Source organism: Hemiscyllium ocellatum, unplaced genomic scaffold (assembly GCF_020745735.1).
Source record: "Hemiscyllium ocellatum isolate sHemOce1 unplaced genomic scaffold, sHemOce1.pat.X.cur. scaffold_255_pat_ctg1, whole genome shotgun sequence".
NCBI classification, from domain to species: domain Eukaryota; kingdom Metazoa; phylum Chordata; class Chondrichthyes; order Orectolobiformes; family Hemiscylliidae; genus Hemiscyllium; species Hemiscyllium ocellatum.
In genome coordinates, this window is record NW_026868131.1 from 529635 (window position 1) to 544144 (window position 14510).

Genomic DNA, 14510 nt, shown 5'->3' on the forward strand with positions numbered 1-14510 from the left:
TGGCGAATGGGAAAATAATTCCACTATATTGTGATGTCATATGGTCTTAAACTTCTTTTATTTCCTTCCCTTCTGCCCTGGAGATGGAGGAAGCAGGCACTGCCGCATTGTTGATCGGATGGGCAAATTAATCTAAACGAGATTGTGTTTGGGAATCTCTTAACTTTTCATGGTCCATTCATGTTCAGTTCTTTCTTTTCCCTCATTTCGGAGCGTTTCGGGAGGTGGCGGTGCACCAAGTTTCCAATACATTTTGGGAATGCAGTTTGGAATTCCTCTGAAGGATCTGGGAGCTGTTTATGGCTGATTGCCCTCGGACAGTCCCCAGAACAGCATTCATGCTTCAATGTCTCTTAAAATGCATTTTAAACAAACTCCTATTTCCCAGCATTTGTCCCCTATCCCACGATACCCTTCCTATCCAGAAGCTCATCCGGTTGCCTTTGAAATCTTCTGAGTGTACGAGCCTCCTCCACTTCCTCTGGTAGCTGATTCCATACACGCACAACCATCTGTGTGGGAAAGGTGCCTCAAGTCCCTTTTATATTTTACCCGTCCCACCTTAAACCTATGCTCTCCATTTTTTAACTCGCCCCATATTGCAGAGATCAATAACTCAAATTTTTCTGTTGACAAACCTTCCTTCAGGCCATGCCCGACGATGAAGGGTAAGACGTCCCAGCATGTTCAGGCTCGCCCGACATTCGAAACTGTGCACCCCTGACACCATCTTTGTCTATATTTTGTGAGCAATTTCCCGTGATTTTCTTATTTTTTTTAATGATGCCAGTTACGCTGGAGAATAACCAGCTCCTGGAAACAGAAAGATGAAGCGTTGAACGGCTGTAAAGTTTAGTGCTGGCCCACTCTGAACACCAGCTGCTCGCGGGGATGTTGCCTGTAGTGTAGTGACTGTTAGAGTCACCTCATACACGAAAACTCCTCACTTCAAAATCGGGCAAGAATAGCCTTATTCCCGATGGCAGCCTTTCAGACTGACATGAGCAGAGTTTTATAATTTGCTGTTCACGTCAGCAAACCTGGCTTTGAATTTGCTCGCTCATACATGTTTGCGTGATGAAACGGAATACAATCCCATTTCATTTCTGTGTGAAACATTGTCACAGTGGTCGCCAAACTGGTTTTGAATATGGACAGATGTGTACAGCACTGATGGCCATTCTGTGTCACAGTGGAGTTCCTGGACTCTGATCCTTCCACTAAAAACAGAACCACATTTGCTTTCCTTGGGCAGGTGGCCTGGTTCAAAGCCAAGGAGCAAAGGTTCCCAGCAAAAGTCCTCAACTGAGAACCTGGGCATGTTTCATGGGGAATGGTCAGTGGGAGTAACATTGTGGACGCACCCGGTTCTGCAGTGTTTCTAAACACTAAATTCAAGAGCGATTGGATTTTAGTTTTCTGAGGCATAATTTAAATTGATTGGTAAAATTGGAATTGTTTCTTAATTACCAAACAAAACTGACTTGTTTCACAGCCAACCGTTACATCTTTCCAATTTTCCAGTACAGGCTGAGACTGTGAGCTGGTCATCACAGGTATTTGTCAGCGCTCAGTTCCGAACAGCATTCACTCTCATTTGAAGGTGGAGGGCACGTCTTCAACTTCATAACACTGTTCTCATCACAAAATCCTGCAGCTTCTCATCTTGGGGACAGGGGTTGGATTGCAACCGTTCCCGTATTAAATGTAAAGATTTTCACACGGGAAGCGCCATTCATGAGGTGGGAGTGGGGATGGGGGAGTTTCTGTAAGCTGTGTCCCAGGGCTGTGCAGGGAGCTGCAGTGGCCACTGTCTGTTGACAGCAGGGGTCTGGAGAGAGCAGTGTTTGTCCCTATCTTACTCCATGTGGAGCCAGGGAACAGAATCATCAATGGTTTGGGCTGCAATTCAACCTTGCCATGAATTTTCCGGTTTAAATGGAGCTAAGGTAGTATTCCCTTAGTCTGATCTGGAACAACCAAAGCTCCATACCTGGATGGTGTCAAACTACCAACCTTTATCTTTCAGCCCGCTGCTGACCATTGGAGTCATACAGCCTGTCACTAACCAGGCGTGCCGATTTCCCTACAGCAGGAAGGTTAGCGGGGATCTGAAGGGCGGTGGAACAACTGGAGCTCTAACTGTTTTCAGAGTCTGTCACCAATTTTCCTGCTTTCATTACCAAAAGTGTCAGAGAGCTTGAGGGGTCTGCAAACACCCAGAGGGAAAGGAACTGGGAATTAGAAGATACCCAGACCGTTCAAAATGACTGCGTGAGCTACATCACTATGACTCTGGTACTGGGATAATTCAAGCACATGGCTTGACAGAATCTGAAAATTAAATACAGAACTTCAGGCTGTTCAGTCCAAATGAGATCCATTAAGATACAGTGGATATTGAATCTCTTCCATATAGCGACTTCATCAAATCCTCCCTGTCAATCTATCCACAAACTTATTTTTTGTATTTCTTCGTCCATTTCCCCCAGCTAATGTGAACATCTTGTTTTCATCTTCCTTATCTATACCAATTATAAGCCAATAAGCTCTATTGCATCTCGCTTCAACTCCAGTTGCTCCATTGCATCCTAAATCACTCCTTACTCTTACTGGTAAATGAATGAGTCTATCCCCTCTCTGGACCCTCCCATCCTTCACAATGTATGATGATCTCTGTTGTGAGTATACTGATCACCCTCGACCTGGAGGAGGGATAATGCGAGTTTCTGAAATTATCGAGAGGGTGCAGGAGGAACCCAATAGGACTGGCACCTTTTGGGAGAGAGAAATAATGTTAATGTTTAGAGACAATTTCTTACTTTATTTTGATTATTCTTTTCTCTCTGCCCTAATAGTGATGGATCTTTGAAGCTTCTTTCTCCAAGGATTTCAAGGAAGGATATATACACAAAAGTATCAAACAAAGGGAATTATTTGTCTCTCTGATTTCTCACCTGGACTGACACTGCCTTTATTAAACTTCTTTGAATATTTGAAAAAGATTCATAGACAGGAAACGCCAAAGAAACATTTACTCTGGATCTGACTTGATCAATCGATTCATCACAAACTGGAAATAATTGGCATTTGAGTGTTGCATCCTCAGTCATTACCAATCACTGCATACAATTTCTCCATCATATCCTCCCTGACGATCTGTACCAAAGTCTTAGGTGATTGTTGGTGTATCCCATACCTGGGGGAGGTGTGTTCCAGTTGGAGGTAGTTGGGAGCTGACAGGATGAACTAGGTTGGGGAGTAGATGGGGCTTGGGTAATAGATTCTGGGAGCATTTGAACATTGCTCAGTCAGCCATTATCCTCAAGCCATGCGGGCTGACAGGGGGAGTATTGACCTGTTACTGTCTCTGTCTGTCTGTGAGGAGAAAGTGAGGACTGCAGATGCTGGAGATCAGAGCTGAAAATGTGTTGTTGGAAAAGCGCAGCAGGTCAGGCAGCATCCAAGAAACAGGAGATTCGACATTTCAGGCATAAAGCCCTTCTTCAGGAATGAGGAAAGTGTGTCCAGCAGGCTAAGATAAAAGGTAGGGAGGAGGAACTTGTGGGAGGGGCATTGGTGATGCGATAGATGGAAGGAGGTCAAGGTGAGGGTAATAGGCCAGAGTGGGGTGAGGGCAGAGAGGTCACGAAGAAGATTGCAGAGGGAGTCCCTCCCTCGCTCACTGCACACCCCAGGTCATCTCCTCTGCACAGAAGCTCTTCAGCCACATTCTCAAACAGACTTGCTACCACAGCCACATCTCCTTCCTCAGCACCTGTCGACGGAACCGACCTCGAACTCAGCACTGCCTTCCTAACCTGTAATCTTCTTCCTGACCTCTCCACCCCCACCCCACTCCGGCCCATCACACTCACCTTGACCTCCTTCTACCTAGCGCATCTACAACGCCCCTTCTCCAAGTCCTTCCTCCCTACCTTTTATCTTAGCCTGCTGGACACACTTTCCTCATTCCTGAAGAAGGGCCTTATGCCTGAAATGTCGAATCTACTGTTCCTTGGATGTTGCCTGACCTGCTGCGATTTTCCAGCAACACATTTTCAGCTCTGTCTGAGTGTGACAGAGTGTGGGCTGGGGGTCACTTGTTCCCTTTTTGCCTTTTCTATCTCTCTCACTGTCGCTCTCTCTTTCGCTTCTCTCTCCTCTCTCGTTTTCTCTTTCACACTCTCATTCTTCTGCTCTCTTCTCCACCTCTTCTTCACCCCTCTTCTCCTCCTACCCTCTTCTCCCTCTCTCTCCTCCACTCTCTCTTCTCTCTCCCATCTCTTTTCGCTCTCCCCTCTCTCTTGCCTCACTCTTCTCTCCCCCTCTCAACTCTCTCTTCCCCCACTCTCACTTCATCTCTCTCTCTCTCTCTCTCATTACGGTCGCACGGTGGCTCAGTGGTTACCACTGCTGCCTCACACTGCCAGGGACCCAGTTCAAATCCTGCCCAAGGCAACCGTCTGTGTAGAGTGTGTACATTCTCCCCAGTGTCTGCATGGGTTTCCTCAATCGGTCCAATGGTGTGCAGGTCTGGGTGGACTGGCCATAGTGGAGTTGCCCAAAGGGTAAGGTGAACTGTTCAGACAGAGCAAGGTCTATGTGGGTTACTCTCCTAACCATCTTTCCACCCCTCTCTTTCCCCCAGTATCCTACTCCCCTCTCCTCTGCCACCCTGCCCTCACCTGTCTTCACGATTCCCTCCTCGTTTTCCGCCCCCACTTTCACTGTCCTACCCATCTGCACTTCTGTCTTTCACCCAATCTCCTCCTCCCCACCTTCAACCACTCTGTCCTCCCGAATTCTTCTCGCCACCTCCTTCTGTTCCCACGCCTCCTGCTGTCTATTCCCTCTTTCCATGCCACCACCTACTCCCCCTCACCTCTTCTCTCCCCGCTAACATCCTCCCGCTCTCCACCTCCTCGCCCCCACACCTCACCCACTCTCCTCCTCCCCCCTCTGAAACCCTCCTTTGCCCCTGCTGCTGTCTGCCTCATTCTCCCTGCCCCTCTTTCCTCCACCTCTCTCTCCTCTCCCTCTCTCTCTTTCACCCCTATTTTCTGCGCCCTCTCTCCTCCCCCCTCTCTCCTCCCACTCTCTCCCCTCCCCCTCTCTCTTCCCCCTCTCATTCCCCTCTCTCCTCGCCCCTCACTCTCCTACATCTCTCTCTCCTCCCCCTCTTCGTACACCCCCTAACCTCCCCCCTCTCTCCTTCCCCGCTCCATCCACCTCTCCTCCCATTCTCTCTCCTCTCCCTCTCTCTCCTCTCCCTCTCTCCTCTCTCTCCTCCCCATCTTCCTCATCCCCCTCTCCTCCCCCATGCTCTCCCTCTCCCATCTCCCCTCTCCCACTCCCCTCTCTTATCCCACTCTCCTCCTCCTCCTTCTCTTCTTTCTCCTCTTCCCTCTCTCCTCTCCCCTCTCCTCTCATTCCTCACTACTCTCTCCTCTCACTCCTCATCACTGTCTCCTCTCCCCTTTCTTCTTCCCCTTTCCCCTCTCTCCTCACCGCTGTCTCATCTCCCCCTCCCGTCTCTCCTCTCTCCTGTCCCCCTCTCTTCTCTCTCCTCCCCTTCACCTCCCCTTCTCCTCTTTCTCCCCTCTCCCCCTCACCTCTCCACTCTCCCCTCTCTCCTCATTCCCTCTCCTCACCCCTTCTCTTCTTCCACCTCTCCTTTCTTCACCTCCCCTCCTCTCCCGCTTCCCTGCCCTCTCGTTCCCCTCTTCTCCACACTCACTTCTTCCCCTCTCCCATCCCCCTCTTCTTCACCCCTTCTCCTGAACTCCTTCCCTACCCCCTTGTATCCTCTCCTCCCACCTGTCCTCCCTTCTACTCTCCCATCTCTCCTGCCCCCTCCTCCCTGGCTCTCCTCCCTGTCTCTGCTCCATTTCCCTGTTCACCTTCCCCCTCCTTCCCCCACTTCCGCCTCTCCTCCCCTTCACCTCCCACTGTCCTCCCCTACTCCTCATCTTCACCTCTTTCCTCCCCAATCCTCATGTCCCTCTCTCGTCTACCTCCCACCACCTATCTCCTACTCCACCCCAAACTCCCCCTCGCCTCACACCCCAAACGCCCCCTACGTCCTCACTTCCTCCTCTCTCCTAACCCCTCTCCTTCCCTTCTTCCCCATCACTCATCCCCCCACTTCATTCGCTGTCTCCTCCCGTCCTCCACCTTCCACGTTCTCCACACCTCTACTCCTCTCCTTCATTCCTCTCCTTCTCTCCTACAACCCCCTTCCCATACACCCTCCACCACTCTACTCCCCCTTACGCCATCCACTCCTTGCTCCTCACCCCCTGTCCTCCTGTTCCCTCTCCTCCCATCTCTCCTCCTACTCTCGCCCACCGTTCCCAGCTCTCTCCTACCCCCTCTCTCCTACAGCCCTCTCTCCACCCCTTCTTTCCTCTGCCATGCCTCTTTCCCCAATCCAATTATCCCCGCACCTCCCCTTCCTCCACCCTCTCTTCTCCCCCTCCCTCCTCACCTCTCCCTCCCGTCCCCTCCCCACTCTCCCTTCCCATCTCTCACATTGAAAGATGAGGCACACAAAGTGGTCAAAAACAGCATGAAACTGGAAGATTGGGAAAGCGTTAAAGATCAGAAGAAAGTCACAAAAAGAGTGAGAAAGAACCGTAGGAAAGAACAGGAGAGAAAAGATGTACCACATAATTTAAAGACAGATAGCAGAAGTTTCTATGAAAACTTTAAATGAAAAAGAGTGGCTAAGGTAAATTTGGTCCTTCAGGGGATGAGGAGGGACATTTAGTTATGGGGTGTGATGAAATGGCGGAGGCACTGAACAGGTATTTTGTATCGGTCTTCACAGTGGAGGGCGCTAATAACATGCCAGAGATTGACAAAGAGATGGAGTTGGTGAGGACCTGGAAACAAATATTATTACGGAACGCTAGTGTTGGGCAAGCCCATGGAGCTAATGATAGACAAGTCTTCTGTCCTGGTGGAATGCATCCCAGCGTGCTAAAAGAGACAGCGGGGGATAGAACAGTTGCACCGTCAGTAATTTTCCCAATTTGCTGGACTCTGGGGCAGTTCCAGCAGATTGGAAAACATTGGCGCCGCTGTTTAAAAAGGAAGGTAGACAAAAGATGGGGTAGTATAGATCAGTTAGTGCAACATCTGCCGTGGGGAAAATGCTTGAGTCTCTTATCAAGGAAGAAAGAGCAAGGCACTGCTGGATCCCCAAGTGAATACCTTCCCACACATGGAACAGCTGAACGACTTCTCCCCCATGTGAATAGGGTGATGTTAAATAAAGACCATTGAATTTAAGACATTTACAGATCTTAAAGTTTTTTTCCCCCACAGTCAGGGGAAAGCTCTCTTGTCAGTGTAAAGCCACTGGTGTGACATGAAGCTGGATGACAAAATAAATCTCTTCGCACAGAATGTCTGTGTCAATGAGTCTCCAGTAGGTCTGTGAATTTTCAATCCTTCTGACAATCCAGATATTTCCATGGTGCTGATCTCCTCGCATATCTCCAAGTTGGATGATCTGGTGAATCCTTTCCCATAAACACAACATATTTATGGCTTCTCTGTCTGTGAGTGTTTTTAGATTGTGAACTGGATAATGTTAAATAATTTCTGCAGTCAGTTCACTGGAACACTCATACACTTATGTGTGTGTGTGTGTATGTGTGTGTGTGTGTATGTGTGTGTGTATGTGTGTCTGTGTGTGTGTGTGTGTGTGTGTATGTGTGTGTGTGTGTATGTGTGTGTGTATGTGTGTGTGTGTGTGTCTGTCTGTGTGTGTGTGTATGTGTGTGTGTGTGTATGTGTCTGTCTGTGTGTGTGTGTATGTGTGTGTGTGTATGTGTCTGTGTGTGTATGTGTGTGTGTATGTGTGTGTATGTGTGTGTGTGTGTGTGTGTGTGTGTGTGTGTATGTGTGTGTATGTGTCTGTGTTGGTGCTTGACCACACACAATGTTGTTTGAAACCTTTGCTCACTGACATACAAGATAATCATGTCCCTTTATGGCCAAATGTATTTAGTGACTCTGTTGGATCTTTATATCATGTCTGATTTCTCTCACTTCTGGCGAGAGGTGCAAGTGGAGTTCAATGCACCTAAATGTGAGGTGATGCACTTTGGGAAGAATAACAGGAAGGCAGAATACTGGGTCAATGGAAAGATTTTGGTAGTGTGGATGTGCAGAGGGATCTTGGAGTCCGTGTCCATAGATCCTTGAAAGTTGCCACCCAGGTGGATAGTGCTGTTAAGGGGGCATACGGTGTGTTAGGTTTCATTGGGAGAGGGATTCAATTCTGGAACCACAATATCATACTGCAACGCTACAAAATGATGGTGCGGCCACAGTTGAAATATTGTTTACAGCTGTGGTCGCCCCGTTACAAATACGATGTGGAAGCTTTGGAAAAGGTGCAGAGGAGATTTATCAGGATGGTGCCTGGTCTGGAGGGAAGGTCTTATGAGAAAAGCTGAGAAACCTGGGTCTTTTCTCATTGGAAAGAAGGCGGCTAAGGGAGGATTTAATAGAGACATACAAGATAGTCAGAGGATTAGATAGGGTAGACAGGGAAAGCCTTTTTCCTAGGATGAGGACGACAGCTTGTACGAGAGAGAACAACTATAAATTGAGGGGTGATAGATTTAAGACAGATGTCAGAGGCAAATTCTTTACAGAGAGAGTGGTAAGTGTGTGGAATGCCCTACCAGCTCAGGTGGTCAACTCAGCTCCATTAGGGAGTTTTAATTAATCCTTAGATAAGCTCACAGATGATTTTGGGATAGTGTAGGGGGACGAGTTGAGAAAATTCCACAGGTCGATGCAACTTTGAGGGCTGAAGGGCCTGTTCTGCGCTTTATTGTTCTATGTTCTATAATCTGAATCTTTTTCCACGGTAGAAATGACAAATTCTAGAGGACATAGATTTCAGGGGATGGGGAAATTTAAAGAAAATAAAAACCGAAAGAACGGAAGATGCGGTTGATCAGAAACAAAAACAAAAGTTTCTGGAAATGTTCGACAAGTCTGGAAGCACCTGTGAAGAGAAATCAGAGTTCACGTTTCTGATGAAGGACCCGAAACATTAATGGATTTTTATTTTCTCAGATGCTGCAAGACCTGCTGAGCATTTCCAACAGCATGTGAAAGTTTCAAGAGAGTTATGTCAGGCAAGTTTTAATACAAAAGTTGATAGTTGAGTAGAATGTACTCCCCTGGGAGGTGATAAAAGCAGAAACAATCACAATGCTTAAGAGGCATTTGGGCAGGCACATAAGCAGGCAAGGGGTAGGCAGGGATATGGATCATGTGCAGGCAGGTGGAATTAGTTTGGTACGGCATCATGGTCTGCACAGACATGATGGGCCAATTATTCCGGTGCTGTAATGTTCTGTTTTCCAAGGGGCACAATGTGTGGAGCGAGAGTTAATGTTTTTTTTAGAACATACAGTGAGTTGATACATTTTGAGAGAAGCAATGTAGAAAAGAAATATATATTTGCATGGCACAGACACAAAGAGTAGAGACTGAGGGAAGGGGGGCAAGGTGTACAATTCTTTAAAGGAGAGAGGACATAATCAAAGTGTTTTGATCAAAACATATGGGATCCTGGGTTTCATTAAACAATTTCATTGACTAGTTAGGTCACAGTCAATCATTGTGTCCAATTCAGGTCAACAGATTCCTGATCTTCAGGGTGTGGAGTACAGACATATTGGTGTGGTGCACTGATGAAGAAAATGCAGTCACTGGATTGATTTGGAAAAAATGCTATTTTCTTTGAAGAAATCAAGTTGAAAAAATCATGATAGAATAAAATGGATATGATTATAACACATCTAGATAGAGCAGACAATAAAATAAATTGCACTTGATAGGTGATGGCTCAAAATTTAAGATTAGGTATAACGTTTTGAGAAAGTGGGAGATGAGCAAGTGTTCCACTGGCTGGAAATATGCAGAACATGCTGCCTATTATGGTGGTGCAAGTAGAGGTGATCCATGATTAATGAATACAATTATATCAGATATGAGAGAAATAAACTTTCAGGGTTTTGGGAACAGCTGGAGAATGAGAATAATGGATTCTGCTACAGAGAGCCAGCTTGGATTTGATGGGCCCCTTTCTGTGCCATAACATGTTTTTTTTTGTACTTGCTTAACTTGTTCCGGTTGTTTGTCTTCAGGGGTTAGATTATCATCAAGGTAAATCTACTCTGTGTTCATGCTCAGACCAACACAGGTTGTCCTTCCACAGCAGGAGATAATGTTTACTGTTTTATACTGGGTTCTGGAGGAGTCCCTACGTAGTGTACACAGAACTGAAAATCTGCTCTAGGGTGTTTTAACTAGGACTGTGAATATCTTGGAACATCTAATGCCACACCAATGCCTGGAATGCTTTCTAACTGACTGACTAAATGAAATATGTTCCTTCCACAGCATGTTGCTGGCTGGAGTTCTGTGGTCAGTGTTATTACACAAGGATCAGAATTGGATAATCTATTGTCTGTAACATATACCAATGATTAGCATGGAAATGTAAATGATTTAATTAGCAAGTTTCTAGATGGTACAAATTGATGAAGTTGTGAATCGTGAAAAATGGTGTCAATGGATACAGCAAGAAAGAGATCCGTTGGTAAACCCATACGGAGATAGATTTTAATCCAGACAAGTGTGAGGTGATGTATTTTGGGAGGCTCATTGCAAGAGGAATGTATTCACTAAACCGAAGGCCTCTCAGCAGCATTGATGTACACAGGGATCTTCAGGGGCAAGTTCACAGCTCCCTGAAAGTGGTGAAGGAGGTGGATGGCAGGCTTGCCTTCTTCTGTCAGGGGAGTGATTATAAAACTGTCATTAGGCCACCTTTGGGGTATTGTGTGCTGTTTTGATCACCATATAAAAAGGAGGATGTGGAGGCTTAGTGCAGTGAGAGTAAAGGTTTACAAGGATGTTGCCTGGATTGGGAGAGGTTGGAAAGACTTGGATTTTTGTCTTGTGAAAGTCAGTGGCTGCGGGTGATCTGAAAGGCTCAGAGTGAATAATCTGAATCCTTTTCCACGGTGAAAATGGCAAATTCTAGAGGCCATAGATTTAAGGGGAGTAGGGGCAAGTTTAAAGGAAATGAAAACTGAAACAACTGAAACAACTGCAGATGCTGTAAACCAGAAACAAAAACATTTTCGGGAAATGTTCAGCAGGTCGAGCAGCTTCTATGAAGATAAATTAAAGTTAACGTTTCTGAGGAAGGGTGACCAGACCCGAAACATGAACTGATTTTTCTTCACAGATGCTGCATGATCTGCTGAGCATTTCCAATAACATGTGCAAGTTTAAAGGCAGTTGTGTTGGCAATTTTCTTGTGCAGAAGGTGGGTCAGTGACTGGAATGTACTTGCCTGAGAGTTGGGAAAAGCAGAAACAATCACAACGTTTAAGAGGCATTTGGGCAGACACATAAGCAGACATGGGTTGGCAGAGATATGGATCATGTACAGGCAGATGGAATTAGTTTGGAATAGCTTCATGATCCACACAGACATGGTGGGCCGATTATTCCGGTGCTACACTCTTCTGTTTTCCAGGCGGTAGAATGTGTGGAGGAGAGTTAATAATTTGAGTGGAATATGTCTCTTCATGAGAACACACAATAAGTTCATTCATTTTGAGAGAAGCAATGTAGAAAGTCAATATATATTTGAATGGCACAGACACAACGTGCAGGACAGCAGGAATGGGGGACAATGTGCACCACTTATTAAAGGAGAGAAAACATAAAGTGTTTTGAGTAAAACAAATGGGATGCTGGGCTTCATTAATGGGGGAATGATAACAAACTCATGGAAAAGATGCTGACCATTGACAAAGCTCTAGTTAGGTCACAGTCAATCATTGCATCCAATTCTGGTCAACAGATTCCTGGTCAGAACGAGCAAGTTAAAATACCATAGAGGGGCCTGTTCCATACCTTTTGTTTCTCTTTCAGGACACTGTGGGGTCTCAAGGGTTAAACATTCCCTTGCCAAAGGCCATATTTCATTAACTGAATGCCTGTACTCTTTCAATACAGACAGAACACCTCAGAAGGGGGGAGGCTGACAATATCTCAAAATAGAACCTCTTGCAGCCACACATGTGGATTCCCCCGTAACCCCAGACAGAGGAATTTGCCCTTTCCAGACAAGACTGAGAGCCCTGGGCACAACCCTGTTAAACTGCCTCCCGCTCCCATTGTCTTACCTCCCCTCCATATTAGCATAGGTAAGTGAATCCCCCATTTACTGAAGGAAGAACCCTCCAGCCTTAATCTCTTCCCATCAACACATAATCATGAACAATACGATAATCAGTTTCTGTAATCCATTCATACGTTAACGCAGGACATCGCCATTCATCAAGCTTTGTAAGGTCATAATTACCAGCTTTAAACTATGTAATGACAATCGCCCATGTGACTGATATGTCTTTGTCTAATTCCTATTAAATATACTGTCTCTGTGGGTAAGGCAGAGATTCGTGAAGAAGAGTCTCTACAAGTCTCTATACTAACCTGGCAGGGGAGATACCATGATCATTGCGGTGGCGCTCCCAGGACGAGGCTATCCCATTGCACTTCGGGTGTGCTGACGCCTGCGATGTCACCAAATGCGGGATACTCAACAGCAAAATTTGTGGTAGTGGGGGTCTGCGTTCGCGCTCTCCCCTTGTGGGCGGCACGGTGGCACAGTGGTTAGCACTGCTGCCTCACAGCGCCTGAGACCCAGGTTCAATCCCGAATCAGGCGACTGACTGCGTGGAGTTTGCATGTTCTCCCCGTGTCTGTGTGGGTTTGCTCCGGTCTCCTCCCACAGTCCAAAGATGTGCGGGTCAGGTGAATTGGCTGTGCTAAATTGCCCGTAGTGCTAGGTAAGGGGTAAATGTAGGGGTATGGGTGGGTTGCACTTTGGCGGGTCGGTGTGGACGTGTTGGGCCGGAGGGCCTGTTTCCACACTGTAAGTAATCTAATTTAAAGTCGACACTGGGGCACCTTAGAAACGCTTTGAAACTCTCGCCTGCTGCCCAATAATAAAGCTACTTGTGTCTTTAGGATTTGTGGAACAAAATAGGCATCAACAATGAAGGATATGAGTGATCTTCAGAGTGTGGAGTACAGACTTACTGGAATGGTTCACTGATGAAGAAAATGCAGTCACTGAATTGATTTGAAGAAATTGCTATTTTCTTTGAAGTAAACAAGCTAAATATATTGGTTGATTTTTTTTCTCTTTTTCACACCAAGTAATGAACAACGGTTTTGGCAGTTCATAAAGTTTTGCATATCGAGAACTTAGCTTTGGAAATGTTCACAACATCATTGAACATGCAGATTCACACTGGGTAGAGACTTTTATTTTCCTTTATTCATTCACAAGATGAGGGTGTCGCTGGCCCGGCAGCATTTCCTGCCCATCCCTAATTGCCCAGGGGGCAGGTAAGAGTCGACCACATTGTTGTGGGTCTGAAGTCACAATGTAGGCCAGACCAGGTAAGGATGGCAGCTTCCTTCCTGAAAGGGCATTAGTGATCCAGATGGGTTTTTCGGAAAATCGATTAATGGTCATCATGAGACTCTTAAATTCCCGAGTTTTTAAAAATTTAATTCAAATTCACCCATCTGCAGCAGTAGGCTTTGAACTCAGGTCTCCAGAAGTTTATCTGGGGCTTTGGACTAACTGTCCAGCGACAATATCACTCGGCCAATACTTCCCCACATCACTGCCCATCTGCACAGAGTAAACAGCGATTTTCTGGTACATCAGGACTGACATCAGGACTGGTTAATCACACATACATTTGCTGAATAATTGCAGGAGTTGGATGTTGATGGGCTATTGACATCCATCTATGAACCATGTGTATTCTGAGGTTTGTTTCTGATCATGATTGGAAACAGCATCGGTCTTGTTATCTTTTGGGGATAAAAACAGTTTCAATTAGCTTTCTGTTAAATACCTAGCAATAAAGTCGATCCCTAACTCTCAGGCAGATTAGTTTCCTTTGAAGAGCTCCTCATCTCCCCAACCTCCTCCATCCTCACACCCAACAGTACAATAATCTCACAGAGTTTCTTTGTGAACTATGAATGAGACAATCTGATCAGCTGCTTCTTTCCCTACTCCTATGTCAAGTTGGATCTTAAACTCCCCTTGCTACAGTTGTGATCCTGCATCATTGTACAGTGTTGCTCGTATTTCATGTCTTGGACTGTCAGTGTTCATGATACTGCATGTAGCTTCTTGTACATCGGGTTTACAGTGCAAGAGTTTAGCTCTTGCCTTCCAACAACAGTAGAGTCGTACTCCAACAAAGCTTACAGAATCACGGCCCTGCATATTCCCCAACTTCCCTCCTTCCATCAAACCAGATGATCAGCCCTCATTCAACTGAGAGAATTCAGGAGGGCATGTCAGTAACAGCAGCATGAATACCTAAAAATGGGGTGTTCACCTGATGAAGCTACCAAACAGCATA

General features: G+C 46.2%; 1 long non-coding RNA gene and 1 other non-coding gene across 3 annotated transcripts in view; one reads left to right on the forward strand and one right to left on the reverse strand.

Annotated features, from left to right (window-relative positions):
• The first annotated feature begins 12541 nt into the window (after positions 1-12541).
• LOC132812054 (U1 spliceosomal RNA) lies at positions 12542-12705 on the forward strand. The gene has a single exon (XR_009643463.1). It is a non-coding gene; the product is annotated as a U1 spliceosomal RNA (small nuclear RNA).
• A 661-nt stretch (positions 12706-13366) lies between these two features.
• The window catches only part of LOC132812049 (uncharacterized), a 115458-nt gene continuing 114314 nt past the window's right edge, over positions 13367-14510 (reverse strand). For both annotated transcript variants that reach the window (XR_009643455.1, XR_009643457.1), the window contains exon 2: positions 13367-13947. This is a non-coding gene — a long non-coding RNA (uncharacterized LOC132812049). The remainder of the gene's footprint in view (positions 13948-14510) is intronic.